An 18,568-nucleotide genomic window follows, 5' to 3' on the forward strand; every position below is an offset into this window, starting at 1 on the left:
GTGTGCATGCTCATCTGTGTGTAGGAATGTGGGTGCAGGCGTGCCATGTGTGTGTGTGTGCATGCTCATCTGTGTGTAGGAATGTGGGTGCAGGCATGCCATGGCATGCATGTGGAGCCCCAAGGACAGCCTTTGGGTATCAGTCTTCACTCACCTTTCACTTTGGTTGAGATGGGTGTTTTGTTTTTCCACTTACTACCCCAGGCTAGATAGAGTGCCTTGGTATACAAGGTTAGATGACCTGAGAGCTTCCTGGGTTTGATGTTGAGTACTGATTGTCAACCTGGCAAGATTTGGAAGCCCCAGGAGACATGCCTTCAGGCAGGCTTGGAAGGGATTATTTAGGTTAAGTTACTTTCTGACCATGCTACTGAGAAATTATATAGATAATCTTAATTGAGGTAGAAAAACCCATCCAAATAGTGAACGGCACCATTCCCTGGGCTTGGGTCCCCAACTTCATTAAGAAAACAAAGCTAATGGCATTAGCTTGCCTCTTCCCACCTCTTGAGGATAGATACAAAGTGACCGCGGCCTTAAGCTCTTGCCATCATTCCTCCGCCAGGATGGACTGTACCCTTGGACTGTGAGCCAAACACACCTTTCCTGTTATAAGTTGCTTCTTGTCAGTATTTAGGCTCTGACTTTTTTTTCTAAGATTTTTATTTATTTATTATATATACAATACAGTGTTCTACCTCCATGTATGACTGCATGCCAGAAGAGGGCACCAGATCTCATTACAGATGGTTGTGAGCCACCATGTGGTTGCTGGGAATTGAACTTAGGACCTCTGGAAGAGCAGTCAGCATCCTCAACCTCTGAGCCATCTCTCCAGCCTGACTTTTCTATTGCTGTGATAAGACACTGTGACCAAGGCAACTTACAGAAGAAAGAGTTTATTGGCTTTCAGTCTCAGAGGGTGAATCCCTGACCATCATGGCAGGGAACATGGCAGCAGGCAGGCATGGTGCTGGAGCAGTAGCTGAGAGCTTACATTCTTTTTTTTGTTTTGTTTTGGGTTTTTTTTTTTTTTTCGAGACGGGGTTTCTCTGTAGCTTTGGTGCCTGTCCTGAAACTAGCTCTTGTAGACCAGGCTGGCCTCGAACTCCCAGAGATCTGCCTGTCACCACTGCCCGGCTGAGAGCTTACATTCTTATCTGCACATAGAAGGCAGAGAGCTAAATTGGGAAATGGCATGGGTTTGTCAAACCTCATAGCCCCACTCCCCGTGGCATATCCCCTTCAATAAGGCCACACCCTCTAATCCTTCCCAAACAGTTCCACCAAGTGGGACCCCAGCATTCAAATGTATGAGCCTTTGGGGGTTGTTCTCATTCAAATCACCATAGGAATTTTGCTGCAACCTTGAGATAAATAACTAAGATACGGGGATGTAGGAGCTCTAGAATTATAGATGATTTCACTGCTGTGTCTGGCCTTTATGTGGGTTCTGGGGATTCAAACTCCAGTCCTCAGGCTTACATGACAAGGGATTTTCACTCACTGAGCCGTCTTCTCGGGCTTCTTCTGAGCGTTTTAAAATGCCTTAGTCACTAAGTTAGCAACTTCATTTGCTGTGTGTATTAATTATCAAATTGCTTATTTTCCTGTGTGAATCACTGTTTATCATCCTTGCCTCCCTCTTGCAAACTTTGCCCATTCATAGATTAAACAATTTAGCATTTACTTCCCTGCTTAGAGAGCAAGGAAGCAGTGACAGAGCCCTGCTCTGTGACTCCTGGCCTGACCGGTTCTTAAGCCAGTGTGTTAAGCCAGGAACTCTCAGGACCCTGCTGAGGGTGCTCATGTCAGCAAGACACCTTCTTTCTCATGATCATTCTGGATGCACTCGTCTGGAAGGGCAGAGATGGTCAGAGGTGGATGACGCAGTCTCAGTGTATAGCCTGGGGCCAGGGTCTGGGATGAGCTGGGGCAGGATCTCTCCGGGGGAATCACTGAACTGGAGACACAGATCGGTGTGATTTAAAGAGAGTAGATCACACACGGTGACAGACACACCATCCAGGGACCATAGAGAAAGCAAATGGAGCCAGGGTTCCCTGTGAGGCCCACAGCTACAGCAGAAGAGAAGTCAGCCAAGGAGAGAATGCTGGAGATTGGAAGGAAGGCAGTCTGGCCCTGGCTCCTCTGGGCCACAATGCTGCTGAGCCAGGCCTCAAAGGACGGTTAGCTGCAGGAGCAGACAGCTCCCCCCCCCACCCAGGGCTGAATCTATTTAGCTTGTGCATGAGTTCTGCAGAGGTGATTTTCTCAGAGTTCATGACTGCAAGTCAGGGCCCTGTTGAAACTACCTGAAGCAAAAATGGGACCCCATGAGCCTGGCAACCTGGGAGCCATAAAAGTGGGTCAGACTTGGCTGCACTCAGCGACTGACATTATCTTCAGGAATATTTACTTCCATCTGTTGACTCCCTAAGCATCATTTCCAGACTGGCTGTTTCTGAGAGACAGCAAGATGGCTACGGGATTTCCAACACTAGCACCGCTGGCACCCTTTCCCTTCCACACCACCGCTCTGCCCATTGCTCACTTCCCATGCCGTCTCTACCCAGCACTCACTTCCTGTTATTAAAGGTAGAAACCTCAGTACCAACAACTGCTACATCTTAATACCTGTGGGAACACACAAGCTTCTTAATAGAGCTCCTGTCCTTTCTCTACACAATATGTCAGCACATATTCCCCACCCGCTTAACTTTCAAATCATCTTCGGAACACTTTCGAACCTTTGTAACCATGTGGGCACTGCACACATCAAGATGCCATCTGTAGTGCTTGCTCCCCATGACAATATTACCTCCGCTCACTGTCATGAGAGGTATATTTCTCAGTAATCCAGGGAAGACATACCTTGGCCTGGGTCACATGCCCAGCCTTAAGCCAGTCAGTCATTCTCCAGGAAGTGGAGGAGGATGGTGGATATTTTAATAGGTCGCCAGTCATGTCCACTCCTCAGGAGGAAGAAGCAGGGGCCAGTTTATCTTTTTCCAGAAGGATCACATGATTACTTAAGCCTGGAGAAGGAAGCTGGACAGCAAGATGGATGTCCATCACATGAGGCCAGCAGAGGCCCAGGGCCTGTGCTTTGCTAAAGGGTAGAATTATCTTCTGAGTCCAAAATGCACAGCTGTCTGGACCTTGGTGCTGTGGGGTTAAGGCTACCGTCTGCAGGTGTGGTGGCATCCCTACAGTTCTGGTTCACACAGAATGTGAACACCAGCTCTCTTCACACCTTCCTGTAAGAGGCATCCTGGACTTTCTGATGGAGGTTTCCCACATCCCTGTACGGGAACTCCTAGCGTTCCTATCTAGTTCCCTCATGTGCAGTAAGCTACTTTGTGCGGGGGGAGGGGGAACAGCTTTTCCCTGGTATGCTTAAATCCCAGGATGCTCCGGTGCCTCTCCTTGCCAGGGTTAGTCTCTCTGGGATGCTCATCTCAGCTCAGATCTTGACCAGAAGTTGTTGTCACTTGCAGTTTGTGACCAGGTCCACCTGGTGGCTGGTCCTGCAGGGACTAGACAGAGCAGCCAGGCTGGGTCCTGACACAGGACTTCTGAGCTCAGTACATGCGCACGGCTGCTTCTGAGAACAGCCGCCCTATGGCAGCGGCACCCCACAAGCCTTGGGAACTTCTGCCACTTCCTCCCTTTCGGTACTTCACCGAGTTTTTTATTTTCCTTTTTCATTTTAGTATTAGCTGCTTCCCTCTTGCGGCTATAGCAAATGTCCAAGAAAAACAACTTAAAGGGGGAATTGTTTATCCGAGCTCATGGTTTCAGAGGGCTCAGTGTGCCATCCATCCGTCCCATGGATGGAACATCATGGCAGTGGAAGCATGCGGCAGAAGCAGGGACAGAGATGAGAAGGCAATGCATCAAGGCAAGACGTAACCCCCAGGACACAACCTGTGTGACCTGCTTTGTCTAGTGAGGCCCCACCTCCCACTATAGTGTCATCATATTTTAAATCTATAGATGGATTAATCCATCAGTAAATCAGAGCTCCCATGATCCAAACTGTCTGGGAAAATCATCACAGACACACCCTGAGGGGTGCCTTCCTAATCCAGTTTCTTAATCCACAGCTTGAGGCTTGCCAACCAAGACTGCTCTTTTCTATTTCTCTGAGCTCGGATGGAACTTTGCTTTGCTTACTAGGGCTAGGCTCTGCCTGCTGGGCTGCACCCAGCCCACTGGTATGCACTGTAAACCACAGACTCTTTTCTTCAAATGGAGTCTTACCTGGAAGGCTGAGTTGTACTGGCCAGCTTGTTCAGTTTTTACTTTGTTTTGTTTTTAAGACAAGGTCTCACTATACAGTCTGGAAACTGGCCTCAGACTCACAAAGATCTGTCTGCTTCTGCCTCCCAAGTGCTGGAATTAAGGCATGTGCCACCACACATGGCTCTCTGGTTGGGTTGGAAAGTTGCCCACTCCCCTCCCACCTACCACAGCATCCCTGAATTATATCAGTGTCCTCCGGCCCCTCGGAGGCCCATCTGAGAAGCCCTGGGTGATTGATTATGACCACTGGATGCTCTTCTTAACATTTGTTTTTATCTCCATGGGGATAAGGTCGCTGTGCTTTGACCGTCAAAACATTTTCTTCCTTTACTAGATTGTTTGTGCTCTGAAAAGGTCAGTAGTGAGCCCTTTGTCATCCCTGTCCTCGAATGCAGACATCGGCCTGGACCACGCTCTGGCTGCAACAGGCTTTTCCCATTGCCACTTTACTCAGGTGACTGCCTTTGGGAGGCTGTTCTTCTACAAATTATCAGGGCTACAGTTTACTGTCTTCCCAAGAAACCACAGCCAGAGGCCTCACCCCTGGCATTGGAGCATCTGGGAGACTCTGTGATGCTTGGGTTCCCACCATGACTTCTGAGAAATGTCTACAATCTATGCCCTTTCTAACAACAACAGACAGACAAACCCTCCAGCGCTAGCATGGTGGCACGTGCTTATAATTCTAGTTACTTGCAAGGTTGAAGCAATAGGACCCTGAGTTCAAGGCCAGCCTGGAATATACAGCAAGACCCTATTTCAAAAAATGACAGTTTTTATGTATCCAGACTGAAAACACATTCCGCGGAGGATGTAAACCTCCCCCCACCCCGGGGCCCTGCCTTGGAGGGGAATCGCCTGCATCTGTCTGTCTGCTACTGTCTCTGTGGCACTTGGTCTCTGGTATGGTTGTGGGATGGCCTGGCCCAGCTTCCCTGCACGAGGGAGAGAATCCAGGCCTGAGTTTGGCTCCAGCTGGGCCTTCCACCAGAGCTGTTACTTATTGAGTTAAGTCAGAGTGGTTCAAACGTTGATGTGCAGCACCTGAGTCGCCCTTGACAACCAGCACGGAAGGGAGGCCCTCCTTCTGCTGGGGCTCTGCGTAACCCTGTCTCGGCTGGGCCAATTGCTTCCTGGTAGGTGCTGCTGACTCTCGGGGCTCTAAGGACCCAGGAAGCTCTCTCTTTGTATGTCTTTCCTGGCTGCCTGCAGGGGCTTTTCCAGACTTTATTGTGGGGAAGGGGTGCAGCATGCTGGGCAAGTGTTCCTTCCGGTAATGGTTCACGGAGACTTGCCTGGCGGTGGAAAGGTAGTGGACTGGAGGCCGGCCAGGAGCCTCCGCCTCGGACGCTGCTTTCTGCTTGTACCATGCTTCATTCTACTGCCCACTAAGGACAGGACCGGGGCGAGGTCCCGTGTGATGGCTTCTGAGTTTGGGTGGAAAGTTGGACAACAGGTGGACCAAGGGCCAGGCAGAGAATGGGACTATGCAGCTGGCAAGTCACACTCCTCTGTTGCTTGCACGCTTGTGACAAGCCCGGCTCTGTACAGTAGCACTGGTCAAATTATCAGGGCTACAGTTTACTGTCTTCCCAAGAAACCACAGCCAGAGGCCCCACCCCTGGCATTGGAGCATCTGGGAGACTCTATGATGCTTGGCTTCCCACCATGACTTCTGAGAAATGTCTACAATCTATGCTCTTTCTAACAACAACAGGAGAGAGAGGGAGTAGGGTGTCTGTCTGTGCCTGGCGTTCACTTGTGAGGTCAGCTAGCATAAAACTGGAAAAAAGTCTCCAGATAACCACGAGGCAGGGCCGAACCCCAGGAGTCCCAGAGACAAAAATAAATACGCAGAGAAAAGCTGTATTTCTTAGAATACGTCTAGGTTTGAAATGCTGGAGAGATGGGCTTTTAAAGCATTCTTCTGATTGATTTGCTACCGTGGGTGTTTTGTTTTGCTGTACTGAGATTTGAACCCAGGACCTTGTATTTTAATGTATATTAGAAAAAAAACCCATAGCCTTTCCTTATGCAGGTAATGTGGTTTTTCTACTTATGATAAAGATGGAAAGTTTCCTTTTCAAATGAATTTGGGCAAAAGCATAAACTGATACAGGAAAATATGAAGTGGAGAATAGTCTCGGAGCCCTCCTAGGCTTGGGAGCAGCCTTCTAGAATGCAGTGAGAAAGGAAGGGTTCATGGGAGAGTGAAGTGGGCCCAGGAGGGGCAGGATGTGGGCCTGGAAGGAGAGAGACTGGATTCCTAGGTCCAGAGATGTGGCCGCAGATCTCGATGTAGTTCATTTGCGTTGTAATGGAAAAGACCATAGCGGCTGGAGGGCCCGGAGGACCAGGCTCAGGGTGTAGACTTTTAATTCAGGAGGCATTGGGAGCCATCGAAGGAGTCTGAGGAGAAGAGTCGTTCATGATTGTCCTTGAAGAGTCTCTTCTGTGATCGGTACCAGGACTGGGAGTCAGGATGACCAGGCTGAGGCTTAAGTAAAAGTATTATTATGCGGTCACGCTAGGCCACAGCCCCACAACTTATCACCTGCTGACTGGTTTACAGCCAGCTGTATCAGAAAGAGTCAGGTCTGAAGCAGATGAAACCAGCCTCGGTCCATTACAGAGAATGCTGAACTGTGTGTGGTGGTAGATCAGAAGCTGAGGATGGACACCTGGGGTGGGGTGGGGGTGCTGTCTGGTGTCCTGTTCTGGATGTCCTGGGAGGGTAATGGGGAAAAGAACCCGGCGGCGATGGCCCCAGTGCCTCCTGGCCTAGCACAGAATGTTCTGGAATGCTGTAAGGGAAGTAGGTGGGGTGAGCTGAAGGAAGCTTTTCTGTGGCCAGACCAGGAAGTATGCAGTTTCCTGCCTGGGTTTGGTTCAGCCGGCCCTGGCTGACAGCCCAGGGTCAGGGATTCATTCATCAGCACGACCTGTGTGCACCCGGGTCACCTAGTTTGTTTATGACTGTCCCGTTTCTTCCTTCCCGCATGAGAAGTCCATCAGTTCAAACACCAACTTTGTTTCAAACCCCAGGCATTCACCCTTTGAGGGCCTTCTCAGTGCCAGGCGGCTAGGGGAGGCCTGCCTAGTCCAGGTGGTATGGTAGGTGGGATGTCCCTAGCAGCCAGATCCCAGGCAAATCTAATCATTCTATCCCTCTGTGAATGTGGGGCCGCCCCTGCAGGGAGTGGGGCTGGAGAGCGCCAGTGCTCTGTCCTGGGCAGCAACATTTTGGAGCATTGATTCTGCCCGTGCTGTGGGTACGAGGCAAGGGCGGTGTCAGCATGAGCCTGTGGTCCGCACAGGCCTGACCACTCCTTTATGGAAGATGTTTCGGGGTGTGGATGCCTCAGGGTGGAAAAAAGCATTCTTTTTATTTATTTTTATTTATTTTTATTTTTTTGGTTTTTTCGAGACAGGGTTTCTCTGTAGCTTTGGTTCCGGTCCCGGAACTAGCTCTTGTAAACCAGGCTGGCCTCGAACTCACAGAGATCCGCCTGCCTCTGCCTCCCAAGTGCTGGGATTAAAGGCGTGCACCACCACCGCCCGGCCCATTCTTTTTAAATTTATTTATTTATTTGTGGTCTTTTAATTTTTAAAATAACTTCAGCATCTAAGGGGGTTGTTCTTAACCTTCCTAATGCTGTGACCCTTTAATACACTTCCTCATGTTGTGGTGACCCCCAACCATAACTTTATTTCTTGCTACTTCATAAATTGTAATTTTGCTACTGTTATGAATCCTAATGTAAATATCTGATATGCGACCCTCAAAGGGGTCGCGACCCACAGGTTGAGAACTGGCGGTGTAAACATTCGCTCTTTGGGAAGGTGTATGATCACTTAGCCATCGGCCTTGGCCTGGATATTGGGTGACCATGCACAGTAGCTGCCTAAGCAGCCCTACTTCTGAGGAAGCTTGAGAATCAGGGTAACATTGCTGTTTTCATAGCTGTCTGGAGCCCCTGCTCTGTCCAGAGTTGGTGCTAGAACCGTGTGAACTTGGGTGGGTACAATCACTCCCCTGTCCAACAAGTCTCCTTCCTGTCTGCCAGTCTGGTTCTGTGTTCCTTTCTGGTCCAGCCATCAGGAGGCCACCAGCAGCAGGTTTCCTCCTTGGCGCCTCTGGGAGGACAGTCCCAGGCAAGCCGGCCCACTGCTGGATGCCTGCCAGACTCCTCCACTCCAAGGAAGCCCTCCCCCTCCTCCTGGGACTGCCACAGGACCGGCTGTCACTGTGCCATCGTCCCTGAACCCCTGCCTTAGTTCACACAATCCCAGCATTAGTCACACTATTGACTGGTTCGTTCCAGATGCATCCCACGCTCCTTGTGCTACGATAGAGGTGACCCTTCTCCCTGGGGGACCACGTGGAAATTAACAAGTAAACAAAGAAATGCGTCTCTGTTTCCCTAGGGAGGGTGCGTGGGCCTCAGAGAAATAAAGACACAAAGCATTGCCAGCCTAGAGTAATGAGGGCCTATTGGCCATCACCCTATGAGCTCTCAGAGTGGGGTGACAGTGTGGAGGGGTGTGTTGGTGACAGCTGGGACACTCATGTTGGGAAGATTGCAGTTTCTGTCTGTGGTGCAGAAAAAAAAAATGGTTTTGATCAGAAAAGTTTAAAGTTTATTTTCTTTTCTGAGAAAAGCCCTCTGGTAGCCCAAGCTGGCCCTGAATTTGTGACCTCCCTGTCTCTGCCTCTGGACGGCTGGGACTGTAGTCATGTGCTACCATGCCTGAATGAGTGATTTGTACAAGGACATGTGCTATATTGTTAAAAAGTAATTACTTAGAAAAACACTTTTAGAAAGGAAGTGAAATAAGATTAAATTTAAGATGGTGATGATCTTATTTTTTTAAAAGACTTTGCCACCCAGCCTCTCTTTTTAAATATGTCCTGGGGAGGGGCTCACAAGGAGTTGCAAACGTGTTATAGCCTTAAGGCTTCACAAGGTAGCATTTTGTCAGTTCAGAGGCTCCTATCTACTGGAAGACATAAGTTGTGGGTGGACCTTGTAAATTAAAAGTTAAACTTAAGTGGGTCATCACTTGGCACACACTAGCATGGGTCTGCCCAGCAAAGTCACGACATTCATTTCCTAATGCTGTGTGCGCTATTTACCATGTGACAAACTTCCTAGGAAAAAGCTTGTGCTAAATGCAAGACAGGAGCCAGGAGATTCTGATCCAGGAGCCCATAGGTTCTGATCCCAGGAGCCCACAGGGACCAGAAGTAGGCCCTCTGTCCTTATGGAAGGACTGTGAGTGTTCATGGAAAGAGGAGTCTGTGACTCAGAAACAGACTGAGGGCTCCTCCCCCAAGAGGAACCTACCCTAGAGAAAGGACCACATGCAACATGGAGAAAAAACAGCTTGCTACTTCTCTAGGATGCTGTAGGATGAAGACTAAAAAATAAAAGGCTAAAATCTTGGGGAAATGATACTCTTTGGACTGTAGGAGGTGGGTTCACTGCAGGTGGCCTCCCGACTAACGATGGGGACAGTGATTGGCCTGTGTGAGGGTTGAGGATGGCAGGAAGGAGAGCGTAGCAGTGGCAGCTGCTGGGCATGGATGAGGCACCTGGTCCTTAATCTTTGGGGGCTCAGATGAAACACCTGGGAATGTTTGACTGACATGACGTTCAGATGAAATCCTTGTTTATGTTTGCTGCTTAGAATTGAACTCCTGGTCTTGAACATGCTAGGAAAATATTCTACCCTTGCCACATTTTTGGAGGAGGGAGAGGGCTTTCTTTTGTTTGCAGTGCTGCTGCTTGAACCCAGGGTGTTTACATGGCAGGCAAGCCCTCTATCACTAAGCTACATCTGTACCCCCCATTTAACTTTCATTTTGAGGCTGGATATCTTGAAGCTGCCCAGGCTGACGTGGACTTACTCAGGCTGCCTCTAACATGAACTAACTTTCTTTCTTTCTTTCTTTCTTTCTTTCTTTCTTTCTTTCTTTCTTTCTTTTTCTTTTCTTTTTTCTTTTCCTTTCTCTCTTTCTCTCTCTCTCTCTCTCTCTCTCTCTTTCTTTCTTTCTTGAGACAGGGTCTCACTATATAGCCCTGGTTGTCCTAGAACTCACTATGTAGACCAGGCTGGCCTCGAACTCACAGAGATCCACCCACCTTTACAAGTGCCCAGAACACAAGGATGCGCCACCACACCCAGCATGAACTCTTTTAAACACACACAAGTCTTTCATTTGCATTTATCTTATGCTGAATCTCCTCCCACATCCTAGGTTTCTCTTTCATCAGCTGCTTCTGGGATAGCTTTTGTTCTGTGTTGGCTCCTCTTCTGGTCTGGGACAGTGGGTCTTTTCAGTGAGGCGCTCTCTATGTGACAGGGCGTTCATGGATGCTAATCCCACCTGGAGCTCTCTCTGTGACTGAAGAGGCACCTCTTGGGGCTCTGTTCACCTGGAGGTGCTGAGACAGAGAATCTGCATCCAGACCTGACACTAAAGCTGCTGCAGACATTCAGTACTATTTGGGGGGCTACTGACCCTGTGTCCAGCTGGGCACACCCCATGGCTCCACTGGAATGGTCCGCGGTGCTTCTGTGGAGCGACATCCTTTGCTTTGGTGGCCTTTCAGATATGCATGTTTTGCGTTCTGGATGGCCCAGACAACTCCCAAGTGGAGTGTGTGTGTGTGTGTGTGTGTGTGTGGTTTTTTGAGACAGGGTTTCTCTGTTTAACCTCTCTGACTGTCCTGGAACTCACATTGTAGACCAGGCTCGCGTCAAAGTTACAGTAATCTGCCTGCCTCTGGCCCCTAAATGCTGGGATTAAAGGCTTGTGCTCTCAGCCCGACCTCACAGGTGTTCTTAAAGTGAACAGGAAAACCTGACGCTCTTGATGGCATGAATCTGTAGGGTTTTCAGAGGGAAAGTAGGTGTCCTGGTTAGTTTTTTGCCAAATAGAGACATACACGAGAATCCTCTGAGAAGAGGGACCTCCGTTGCGTAAATTCCTGGGGCAAGCCTGTGGGGCATTTTCTTGATTAATGACAGATGTCCAGGCCCCTGTGGATGGGGCCACTCCTGCGCAGGTGGTCCTGGTGCTATAAGAAAGCAGGCCGAGAAAGCCGCGTGGAAAGCCAGGTGGCAGTGTTTCTTCATGCCCTCTGTGTCAGTTCCTGCCTTGACTTCCTGCCTCCGCGTCCCTCAATAGACTATGGCCTGGCATATGGAAGCCAAACAAGTCCTTCCATACCTACATTGTGTGTGTGTGTGTTTGCTTTTGGGGGGGTCATGGTCTTTATCAGGGTGACAGACACCGATCTAAGGCAGTGGGCCACGTCAGGCTACTTATAGAAAGAGCCTGGCAGTTAAACATGTGATTTGTATTATCTCAAGGTGATGAGGGGGAATTAAAGCTGGGGTTATAGACAGAGAGAGTGATACTCACTAGGAGTAATAGCTGTTTAGAGTTGTGTGTGTGTGTGTTGTGTTTGTGCAGTCATGTGTGTATCCATGTAAATGTGTGTCATAAATGTGATGACACAGAACAGAGTTTGGTTGTCTGCTCCCTCTCCCCTCCCCACCCCCTTTTTTCCCTCCCCTCCTCCTACCCCCAACCTGGCCTCAAACTTACTTTATATAATAGAGGATGACCTTAAACTTCTGATTTTCATGTCTCCACCTCCCAAGTTCTGGGTGAGAATTACAGGAATGCGCTAACGGGCTGGGTTTATACAGTGCTGGCCATCCAACCCAGGGCAAGTGCTCCACCAACCCCCCTATACCCTCGGCCACTGCTTTGTGTGTGTTAGGATTGAACCCCAGGCCCTATCCATACCAATTGTATTTTGAAAAGTTATGAAAGCATCCCTTCAACGATGCACAGCTGACTGCTACAGAAAGCTAAATTGTTACTTAGGTCAATGCTCCGTCCGCATTTGGGAGGAAGGCTTTCTGCAGTGGATGGTCGCTTGCTCCTGAGCTGGACGGCGGTTGCTTTGTTGTCTGGTTAGTGAAATGAGATAAGATCTGTACAGGCTGTCATGTCCCGAGTTGTCCCTCGGTGCCTTACCTTCAGAGTGGCCTGATGGGATGGAGAAACCTGATTTCCTGTCCCTGCACTCAGGAGAGGCATTCCCGGGGAGGCCTCAGCCAGGCACAGCAGGGTGACCAGCTCCTTCTATCTCTTATGTCTCCCTTGAAGGCCTGGCCATGTTTTGTTTACAAAAGGCTATTTCGGTTGTTTTCCATTTATGAGTAAAGCTTCTATATATATGAGTGTGATGTGGCTGTAACGTTTCTATTTGTGTGTGTGTGTGTGTGTGTGTGTAAACACCACAAAGTGCAGTAAGACTGTAATCGTCTAGTGTTCTCTCCAGTGTACCATTTTATCATTTTCAGCCTCCAGTGGAGGACGGTCATATACCCTTTATTATAGTATACTGTTACAAAGTATTTATTTATGTAGTTAGTTAGTTTTTCAAGGCAGGGTTTTTCTGTGTAACAGCCCTGGCTATCCTGGAATTCACTCAGTAGATGAGGCTGGCCTCAGACTCACAGAGATCCACCTGCCTCTGCCTCCTGAATGCTGGGATTAAAGATGTGCACCACTACCACCAGCTTATTTAAAAAATATTTTAAGATTTATTTTTATTTATATGTATGTCACATGTGCAGGTGCCTATGAAATCTAGAAGAAGGTGTCACATCTCCTGGAGAGGGAGGTACAGGCAGTTTTGAGCTCCTTGATGTGAGTGCTGGGAACCGAATTTGGATCTCCTGGAATCCCCTGGAAGAACAGCAAACATTTCTAACCACTGACCTATCTCAGAATCTGAGCTCTAATCTCATACTCGCACAGTAAACACCTTATCTGCTGATCCACTCCCAGTTTATTCTGTTCATTAGTAGCATAGTCAAACCCCCTCTGTAGCACTGCTTCATTATCACATGGTCCAGGCTGGCCTTGAACTCCCATCTTAACCTCCCAGGTGCTGGGATTATAGATACAGTGCTATCACACCTTGCTTGTTGCTAATCTCTTACTAGACTTAATTTATAAATTAAACTATCACAGCTTGGTCTGTATAGGATTGAAAACACCCTGTGAGCCATCTCGGTGAGTTCTGGGGACTGAACCCACATTGCCAGGCTAGCCCTATCAGCACCACACCCTCTGAGCAATCTTGGTGAGTTCTGGGGACTGAACCCGCATTGCCAGGCTTGCCCTACCAGTATCGCACCCTCTGAGCCACCTCTGTGCTTCTCGTCATAAATTTTCTTCAGTGTTCGGATCTTTTCACTGTTTTTACTTTATTTTATTGGGGTGCTGACACCCCGAGGACGCTTCTGCCACTGAATGATACTGCTAGCCCCTGCTCAGAGCTTATGTCTACTTTCAGCTGGCTCGTATGTTCTCACCTTTGGAAAAAAATATTCTGCGTTTAATATTTTAATCATTGCTTCTAACTTATTCAACAGTATAGCGCAGTGGTCCTCAGCCTTCCTAATGCTCCAGCCCTTTAACACAGTTCCTCATGCTGTGGTGACCCCAACCATACAATTATTTTCATTGCTACTCCATAACTGTAATTTTGCCACCGTTATGAGTCCAAATGTAAATAATATGCAGTGTATCTGCTATGGGACCCCAGTGAGAGGGTCATACAACTCTCAAAGGGGCTCAACCCACAGGTTGAGAACCCCTGCTCTAGATGTTCCAAGTCCTGCTCCTTTAGAGATGGCCTAGTGTTTTTTGTTTTGTTTTTTTGTTCTGCCCTGTTCTTGTTTTGAGATAGACTCTCACCATATAGCCTAGATTGGCCTAGAACTTTCAGCCCTGTCACCTTAGCCTCTTGAGTGCTTGCTGGTTGGATTTTACCCGTATCACCATGCCCACCTGTTGGTTTTTTTTTTTAATTATATTTATGTATATATGTGTGAGGTGGGGAGTGTACTCAAGAGTGCAGGAGTCAGGGAGGACAGAGGCATCTGATCCCCTGGCGCTGGCGCTAACAGGCAGTTGTGAGCTGCATGGGTCTAGGGACTGGACTCGGGTCGTCTGTGAGAGCAGTACACCTCAACTGAGTCATCCTCCTTCTGGCCTCACAGCATATCACCTGTCCCTTTTAGGAAGGTCATGTTACTTGTCCCTTTAGTTGAGTCTTCTTCCCGTATATATGAAAATGGCCCTTGCTGGGAAGTTCCCAAGAGTGGAAAAGGGAAGGCCTAGAAACTGCCTTCTTGGAGCCTGGGCCATGCTCTGGAGCGCCTCGTGTGGTGGTCAGGGGAACAGCAGGGCTGGAGCGCCTCGTGTGGTGGTCAGGGGAACAGCAGGGCTGGTCTCCTCACATTCGCACTTTGCAAATGTCTTCTTCCATCCTGCCAGTTCTCTTGTCGCATTCTTCACATCGTTGCTCAGGATTTTTATTCTGATGAAGTTCAGTTGTCTTTCTACTGTTGCTTACACTGCCACTAAGTCACCAAGTGAGGCAGTGAGTATGGGGCAGGGGGAGGCACAGACTGGGACACGGGGCACGACACCAGCTGTTCCTGAGATGCGCATTGGCAGGACAGGTGTTCCATGGTCCAGGGAAAGACCGTGAACTCTCAGGTGAGGACACTGGACTTGATCCTAAACAGCCGTCTGAGCAACGTGGGGCCCTCCGAAGGCTGCCTGGAGAGGACAATAGGCTGAGCGAGGCCTGGAGAAGCAGTATCCCTCTCAGAGACTTATATCTGGGCCCACGAGCAACCACAGCAGCAGGCAAGCTAGCAGAGGTCCCCGCTGCCTGTCTGGCACCTCTCATCCCAGCCACTGCTCACTGTTTGCAAGCCAAGACACAGCCTACCTCCTCAGCAGCACCCTCCAGCCTGCTCTGGCCTTTGGCCACCTCCCGCCCCACTCAGGTTCTGAGAGCCCCTGGCAGAGTGTTTGGTAGATGCTTGACAGCTCCTCCACCCGCCTCTAGTTTATTACCTTTGTGAGGCACCATCTGCCAGCAGCCAGGTCTTCCTGGAGGCAGGGAAAGTGGGGCGAAAGCCCCAGGGCTCAGCCCAACTCAGATCAAAGTAGGCCACTTGTGGTAGCTATGGACACCAAGTGGTGGCTGCAGCTCTCTGGGGTTGGTTCCTTTGTCTCTGTAAGAGAATAGTGGTCCTCTCATCCCCATGGACTTGCTCTGAGTGCCAGCTATCAGGCTGTGGCAAATCCCCAGCGGACAGGCAGCATCTGTAAAGCTGGCTGCTTTGTCTTCCCTCTTTGGCAACGCAGGGTCTCGGTGAACATGTGTACATGTGGTTTTCATGTGGGAGCATCTTACGAACCCTGAAGACGCCTGGCTAGGTGCCACCGGTTTTGTCTGGACACTCCTTCTACTCATCTTCTCTGTACCAGGTCCTATTCTGGGGTAGCCCCCACTGTTGCGTGGAGCCTAGGCAGTTGACACCGGGGATGTCATGGTGGGCATCTTTGTTTACTTGGGATCCTAGGTAGCCTGCAGAGAAGCTGACAGCTGGCTCCTCGTCAGTATGGCACTTAACCTTGGAGCTGGAACAGAGAAACGTCTGTTTGTGTTTCCAGGAACAAGAGGGGACAGCTGGCCCGCAGATAGCAGGCTAGGTCAGCTGAGGGTTGCCTTGGCGTCTGGCTTTAAGCAAACAGCCAGGGCCAGGAGCTTGGGCGGAAGAAGGATGGAGAAGTGCCTGGCGGGACTGAGAACAACCTGAAAGGTACTTTCTGTCTGGGAGAGGCAGGGTGAAGGAGGTTACTCCTGGGACCCGCAAGACCACCCACCAGGCCTCTACCTGGCAGGTAAGGAGAGGGGAGCTTCCTTTCAGGGGTTCTGTCTCCTGGTGAATTTTGTCCAGCTCCTTCAATAAGCAGTACCCGAGCAGGAACTAAAACCATATTTCTTTTGCAGAAATTATGTTTGCCTGGGCTTTCAAGGTCCCATAAGTTGCACAACAGAGGCAGGTTGATTTTTGTATGGAGAGTTCCAGGTGTGATGATGGCTCACGCCTACAATCCCGCACTCGGGAAACACAGGCAGGATTGTAGAGAGTTCCAGGCTCATATAGATTACAGGGTAAAACTGAAGACAGAGAGACAGAGACATAGAGACAGAGAAGGACAAACAGAGGGAGAGACGGGGAGATGGGAGGGAGACACACAGAGGCACAGAACGACACACGCACGCACACCCACAGGAGATCCCCATACACAGAGATCCACAGAGACCCAGATAGACCCAAACATATACACACACAATGACACACAAACATTACAGAGACACCCAGATACACACATACAGAGAACCAGGCACACACACATGCATGCAGAGACAGAGGCACATACACACAGACACACACAGAAACACTACAGAGACACCCAGATACACACTCAGACTCTTGGCACATATATACAGAGACCCCACACACTTACACAGACCCACAGAGACCCAGACAGACACAGAGACTCAGGCACACATATAGAGACAAGACACACACAGAGAAGGACACACATACATATACAGAAAGATACCCACAGAGGCACACACCAACACAGAGACACACAGACACCTACACAGAGACTTACAGACAAGCTGACACCACAGACACACCCACAGACAAACACCCACAGAGACACACATAGACACATACACACACACACAGACCCCACAGAGACACAGACTTAGAGACAGAGACATAGAGACACAGGGACATATGAACACAGGGACAGACACACAAACATACACAGAGACAGAAACACACACACAGAGACATGCACACACTGAGACATACAGAGACACACACGTAGACACAGATGTACACACAGACAGACACACATAGACACATACAGACAGATACACACACAGCATCAATACACTTCAGTGCATGACTCAAGCCAGGTTTTGGAGCCCCTGGAGGACATAGCATTTTCTGGGCAGACACTTGCTTTCCCTGACAACATGATGTTATTTCTATAACTGTTGAGCCAAATTCTGCTTCCACTTCCATATGTATGTACTCTATTTTTTGACAATCTGGTTAATGTTTTTATTTTGTTTACTGGGTTTTTTTTTAATTACATGTATTCACTCAGTGTGTAAGCCTGTGCGTAGCCTTGCCACGTACATGCGTAGGGACAGCTTTCAGGAGTCTGTCCTCTTCTTGCATCATATGAATCCCAGGGTTTGAACCCAGGCTGTCAGGCTTGGCAGCAAGTACCCTAATTTGCTGACCCATCATGTAGGCTCTGTGTGTGTGTGTGTGTATGTGTGTGTGTATAAACAGGTTTATTTCTTCTTTTATCATGAGAAAAATTATGGAATGCTGGGGTTCCTGAGTGTGTCACTGCACCTGACTAAACCAATGGCTTAAATGCACAGACAGGATAATTGAGGGAAAATAGTTGTGTTTGTTCACAGTGATCACAGTGGGTTTGAAAGCCCTGTTGTAGTGAATCCATGAGCTGTAACAGCTTTACAGTGGGGTTAAGCCACTGCTGTAGTGTGTGTATGTGTGTGTGTTCAAACGGGTGTGTGCACATGTATGTTATGTGTGTCCATGCCTACAGAGCTCAGAATTCATTGTTCAGTGTCTTCCTTGTTTTGTCTTATTTTTTAAGGCAGGTATAGGCTGGCTAGCCCGTGTGCACTGGGGCTCTGCCTGTCTGGCCGGCTCTCCCAGCACAGTGGCTATAGATTTGAGTGCCGCTCCATCATACACACCGCCATCTTTTGTTTGTTTTATTTTTCGAGACAGGATTTCTCCTTATAACAGTCCTGGCTGTCTCCTGGAACTCACTCTGTAGACCAGACTGGCCTCAAACTCGCAGAGATCCACCTGCCTCTGCCTCCCGAGCGCTAGGATTAAAGGTGTGCTCCGCCACCACCTGGCTATCCAAAACCTGCTGCTATGTGGGTGCTGAAGATGACAATTCAGGTCCTCATGTTCATCCAGCAGGCACTTCACAGTCAGCCTTCCCCAACCCCCACGGCTGTAATTTAAAGTAGAGAGGAGTATTTTGAGATACCTGCAGTTCTACACTGTGTTGGGGAAATATCTGATCTTATGATAAAGACACCACAACGTGACCGTGATATGCCATCTATATTCACAGTGAAAGGGAATGCAACATTCAGTTGTAGGTTAATGAAAAAAGTACTTTTTTTTTTTTCTAATTTAAATTCACAGATTCCTTCTTTAACCCCCAGGGGATGCAATAACCAAAAGGGGATGTTTCATGCTCCCTCCCTTCCCCCACTTTCCCCAC

At 48.9% G+C, this 18,568-nt stretch overlaps 1 protein-coding gene across 5 annotated transcripts in view; it reads left to right on the forward strand.

The window, feature by feature from the left end:
* Rph3al (rabphilin 3A like (without C2 domains)) overlaps positions 1-18,568 on the forward strand; it is a 145,311-nt gene that overhangs the window by 28,793 nt on the left and 97,950 nt on the right. For 2 of the 5 annotated variants that reach the window (XM_026780337.1, XM_026780341.1), the window contains exon 1: positions 15,991-16,105. The exons of 2 other annotated variants lie outside the window; for them this stretch is intronic. The gene's annotated coding sequence lies outside the window, so the exon portion shown is untranslated. Of the gene's footprint in view, positions 1-5,392; positions 5,445-15,990; positions 16,106-18,568 lie in introns of those variants that run through there. One more of the 5 variants, XM_026780339.1, reaches the window with a different exon arrangement.

This window comes from Microtus ochrogaster, chromosome 7 (assembly GCF_000317375.1).
Source record: "Microtus ochrogaster isolate Prairie Vole_2 chromosome 7, MicOch1.0, whole genome shotgun sequence".
Taxonomy (NCBI): Eukaryota; Metazoa; Chordata; class Mammalia; order Rodentia; family Cricetidae; genus Microtus; species Microtus ochrogaster.